Source organism: Poromitra crassiceps, assembly GCF_964638095.1.
Source record: "Poromitra crassiceps genome assembly, chromosome: 2".
NCBI lineage: Eukaryota > Metazoa > Chordata > Actinopteri > Beryciformes > Melamphaidae > Poromitra > Poromitra crassiceps.
In genome coordinates, this window is record NC_139624.1 from 65,179,996 (window position 1) to 65,185,995 (window position 6,000).

Below are 6,000 nucleotides of genomic sequence, written 5' to 3' on the forward strand. Positions count from 1 at the left end.
TCCAGCAGGTCTCCTCTGCTGCAGATGGGACACGCCCACACAGTCCGCGGGAGAAAATACACTCTAAAATATAATTGATTCTCATGACTTTTGCCATGACTGTCAAACCTAAATTTATATACTTTGCGACGTTCATCATCGTTCAAATTTGGCTGGTGGCTTATTAACATAGGTTCCTGTGATGTGATGAACTCAAAATGCTAAATAATAAAAAATTATTTCTGGTTTCCAGGGACCTTAAATTCAGCCATAGCCTATATAGAAATGATCTAATTATCGATAACATAAAAAAAAAAAAAGATATACTGTATATGGAGGGATGATGCACCTTCACACTGTGTTCCAGCATTTTTTTAACCTTTAATGTAGCTAATAGCGAAAGTTCAGAAAGAGACACCTTTAATTGTTCACCACTCATTCCCCTCTGCATTTAGTTGATTATGGGGGCATTAGTGCTTTTGCTAAACCAATCACAGTTGGCCACATCTTCCCATTCAGCCAATCTCAACCTTTAAGAGCTGTTGTCTTCTCATACTCTGTCTGCTGTCATTTCAGTGCGATTGCTGCAACCCTCATCCACCACATTCTCCTCCAGGTCGGAGATCTCCAGAAGCCTTCTCAGTTCGTTAATGTTAATGTCCGCCCACTGGTCAAAAGGGGGCATGACAATAGGCAGTGGTAATCACAAAAAGGCACATAACTTTAACGGATTCACGCTACACCACGAAACTTGTAGAGAGGTTGGCGCCGGTGGTGGCATGATGCACTGTACCCAGTGCCCTCTAGTTTATTATTGGGATCATTATTATATTGACACAATATTATGGGTATTTGGCGCACAATCACAGTAAAGACTGCCCTCTTGGGTGTTGTTACCTGATCGTGTGGAGTAACGGCTTACCTCTCGTAGATCTGGCCGGACTTGGTCACTCCGAAGACACTGCCGTCACTGCCCACCTCAACCATTTTCAAGGACACTCCTGAGATATATTTCCAGCTAGAGTAGGAGCAGGTGGACGGAGTCACAGCCTGTAAAGAGATGCACGTCAACATCACGACGACAGTTGCTCAAAAAAAATAATAATCAGTAACTACCGAATCATGAGAGTCATGATCTACGAGTGTTTGATTAACTCATTGAGTGCCAATGACGACAATCGTCGTCAATTCGAATACTAACGTAGAGTGCCAATGACGACGATTGTCAATTGCGTTTTTTGACGGTGGGACGTGGATCAATGCCTAATACATCTCCTGTAAAATTTTGGGGCATGTTGAATGTGTATAACCTATTTTACCGACCCATTAGGTGGCGACAGTGCTCTCCAGATTAGAGAAAGTTGAGTAAAAACAGCAGAAAAAGCCGTGATGAAACCATTCTCATGAGAATGGTTTGGCTTTTCGCTGTCGCGCTGGGAGCCGGCGCACAACGGTGGGGGCCTCCGAAAATAGACTCTGGGTGCAGCACACTTTGAAACGCGCAGCAGAAAGCCCAGAAAGCCCAGAATCGGACGCAGCTTCATCCCAGCTCACAACTAGGCCTGGTCGATATGGCAATTTTTTTTATCACGATATGTTTTCTTATATCGATCAATGTCGATATTTATCACGATATAAATTTATCAATAATACTAATTGCACATAAAAAGCACATGAAGAATTTTAGGTGCACAATTAAAATTCAATGCAGAGCGATATAGAATGTATTCGATACGACTCTATTAATCTCTGAACGGTTACAATTAAGTTGAATTCAATTCAAAGTATTCTCATGAGAGAGGCTCAATGCAGCTCATTGGCTATTGTTGTCATTAAATGATAACCCTTTATTTAGTCATCTGTTTGTCCATACTATTCACTTTTTAATGTAACTTGATCCATTTGCATTTTCAGCTTATTATAATTGTTCTATGCTTGTTACTTGTTTTCCCTTATACCACTGGTCTTTGGTGTGCTTATTCTGTTGTGTGTATTGCATTATGTTGTTTTAATGCAATGAACGTCTTGGGCCAAGGCTAGGTGTTGATTATGCAGCTATAGTTAGCTGCTGCTGGTTTGATAAAGGAAGCAAAGACTGTTTAAACCATAGATGTGTAATGTTATTCGGATAGCTGCTATAGATGGTCTAACAGATAGCATCGTTAGCAAGATTGTCAAGTATGAAGATATTAACGTTAGCGCGTAAGCTAACGTTAGCGTTAGCTAACGCGATGTAGATGCTAATTTGATACCATTCATGACAGCCAGCTACCGCTACCCATAACCAGAACTACTGTCTGCTGCAGCTTTATCTCCCGTGTACAAATCCACGGCCTGTTTATGTTTATGTTACTCTTGTTTTGCTGGGCCAGGCTCTAACTCATACATGGGCAAACTACGGCAAGATACCCGCTGAATAAGTGTCCAAATGTTCATGTCATTCTGGCCAATACTCCACTTCTGTTATAGCATTTCAGTCTGGAATATGGAATATCTTTCAATAATATTTATGACTAAAAGGCTACATTGAATTAGAAATTTAAATAATTAACTCATTGGTTTTGGATTTATTTAGCTTCAAGACTGCATTTTTGTTCGTGTGACCCTCAACACAGGCTTTGATCATCCCGGGCCACTTACTGATACTTATGCTTAAATTAACCCGCTCATATTCTGATTTATTTCAAGAAAAACATTTTGGCTAGTGGAAATTCTAATTGGCTGGTAACTTTAAAATCTAGCAGCCATATTGGCAGGTGGTCAAAAAAGTTAATTTCAAACCCTGAGAGCAGGTGGTGACATAGGAGTGAGTGAGAAAAGGATGAAATATTGGTGGTTAAGACTGAATAATGACATCACAACTGTTAATTTAAAATGAGTTATTCCTCTAAACATGGCTTCAAATGCACCAAATTTAGTTAGAGTCTAACTGGTTAGTAAGAGCCACTCAGCCAGAGCCGATTGCGAGGCTCTGAGCAGCAGAGAAAGGGATTCTTCCGCAAACGCGTGCATCACATGGTTTATTTTTCATTGATACCATTGGTTCCACTCAGTGTTGCCTTCAAATACCCCCCAAAAACGACACGTTACTCACAATAACCATTGCTGTGCTAAGCTGCGGTCATGTTTCTGAGGGGTTTTGAACGCAACACTGAAAACATTTTATCGAAATTACAGCTCATAAATTTATCATCGTTATCGTGGCCGTTTTTTTCGTGAAAATTTTCGACATCGTTTTATCGCCCAGCCCTACTCACAACCGAAACCCCAGAAACGAGCGAGCCCGATCCAGACTCCCCCGACGAGCGGCCGCCATCCGAACGTGGATCCGCAAGCAGCAGAGACTCGCCTGACAAGCAGCAGAGCGAGCAGAGCCACCAGAGACACACCCACGGAGGAGGAGTTTGCAGTAGAGGGGGGTGGGGGTGATGTTATATTGAAGGAAATGACTGTTCAGATGTTTCAGGTCAGAAAATATTAGCTTCAGAGTCAGTGATTTGCTTGAAATGCTTCATTTCACAAAAGGCTCAATATCTCAGCTTCTAGATGGAAACGCCTGTTTTTGCTGTTTTTGACCTATCTTCTCCGGCTGATAACTAAAGAACGGAAAATGATATCAATAAACTTTTTTTTGCTGCTGATACAATAGAGTCTCATTGTTCTTTGTGCGTGTTCGGTGAGAAATCACTGAAAACGCTCTGAAACTCTGGCACAGAACTGGTCCGTTCTCCAAAAGTGGCTGGCACTCAATGAGTTAATGTGCTAAATAATAATAATATATTATATCATAATATAAGCACAGCATAAGAGTTAAGGTTTCATGAGCTCTGAAAACAGTTTCCCACCTTTGTGAAGTAGGGATAGTAGCCTGTGGTTACTCCCCAGCATCCGTAGTAGCCGCAGCTGTAGTACATAAATCCTGAAGCTGCCAGATATTTCCAGGAGACAGAGCCCGAGCTGAAGCTCAAAGTGTAGCTACTCCGTAGACAGTAGACATAGTTCGAGCTGTAACCGAATCCCGCAAGGAAACGATTACCAGCATCAACCTGCTTCAATGTAGCTGCAGACAAGGAAAAACACAGAGGTACTGTATTTAGTCAGCATGTTGTCCTGACTTCATAAATATCTGTTCTGTAAATCTGTCTGGATTCTTTCTAGCTGACAGGAGCAATGTATTAGCAGAATGAAGACGCTAGCCCTGTTCGAAAACCGGTCCCTATGACAGAAATAGTGGACTATATAGTGTGTTGGCCACTTTGATCGTTCCCCATATAGTTCACTATTATGATAAACACCACATGGAGAATAGTCAGTACTAGAGTGAATGAATGAACCATTCTGAACACGGCTAGTTGGCTACTGTATCTGAAGTTTTTAATATGTTCTGTTTTTTGTGTGTGTATCTTTGATCTGTAAGGTAATCTACTACACTTTACTGCAGCAACGACCCAACTTCCAGGGTGAAAGAAGGCATGCAACTGATAACCAATTCTCCCCTTTTTACCTCCAGATGCATATTTCCAGCTGCCACCCACAAATTTGTAGACGTAGTTACTGGTGCTGACGCCCCACATCCCTGCCTGTCCCACTGTGACGTGTTTGAGGCTGGCTGAGGGCAGTTTGAACCAGGTGGATCCACTCAGGAAATAGTTGCGATTGTATTTGTCTGTGGCGACCACTTGTCCCTGTCCAGCATCAATCTGTTTTGCATAGGACTTGGGCCCTCATTACAGTTCCAGGCTGTGGAGAGGAAATCATCATCAGTGAGTGGATTATTCTGTTATGTTGCAGGAAAATATACAGTATCAGATGGTGACACAGCACCACCAAGAAAGCTGCAATAGTTTTCATGATGTCTGTGGTGTCTACGCCTCTGTTGTGCACCTCTGGATGTTCCTCTGTATCTCTATGGAGCTGATGTCCTGCAAGAATGAAGCGTTGTCTCACTTATATACAGTAACTAAGCATACAGTGGACCTGACCCATGAATCCTATTACAGCACCAACCGGTTCACCAAGAAGTTCCAAGGAAGCCGGATGGGATAGATTTCCATCCGGCTCTCCATCAGGTCAATCATTTTAAAGGATGGCTTTACCGATGATCAACCCACTTTGTATCATTATAATGTTGTTAATATAAACACATGGGCAGTGTTTACCTTTGCTGTATGTTTTCCACTGAGAAATCCAACTCCATTTGTTCGGCTTGCAGAAACTCCGCCCCGGCCAGCTGCAAGTCATTAAAGGAGAATTCAGGTTTTTACAACCTGGACCTTATTTCCATCTTTAAATATGAGTTTTAAGTCACCCTGGTAAGTCCGGTTTGATCCATTCACTGAAACGCTCATTTGTTTTGAACTGCGACCTGCAAACAACGTAAAATGCTTGCAATTACGTTTTTGACAACGTAGATTGAATGACAAAGGCTGAAGACTTTACTTTTGGGAACCAGTTTGCCATCAAACAATTCCAGGAATCCTATAGCAGGATACAGAAACCAGAGAAACTGAGAGGGCTCAGATATCAAACAACTGTGTTGGCAAACAGCCCCAAAACACTCCATTTACTGAAGCATGCAACAAGGGTAAGCATTGAAAAGCATGTTTAACTATCAAATTCAGGTTCTATCCTGCTGATAGAACAGAGCACATATTTACTGTTTGAGAGGGACGACGTGTTTGATGTTGACTGATCACCTACAACACACAGGTGTTCAATTTCCAACTGCCTCTATGTGACTTTGCTTTTCTGAAATATTGTTCACTCTTAATGACATAGGTTTAATCTTTCATCAAAGCGCATATTATAGACCAGGGGTTCCCAAACTTTTCCGGCCAAGTACCACTACGTACCAAACCACATTTCCCAGGGACCACTTCCACTGCGTATACCACCATAAAATAAAATAAAATGTAATAAAATAAAATAAAATTTAATACAATAAAATAAAATTTAATAAAATAAAATTAGCTGATTTAACCATGCAATAGAGGCAGAAAGGCTAAATGACAAAAATAAGGC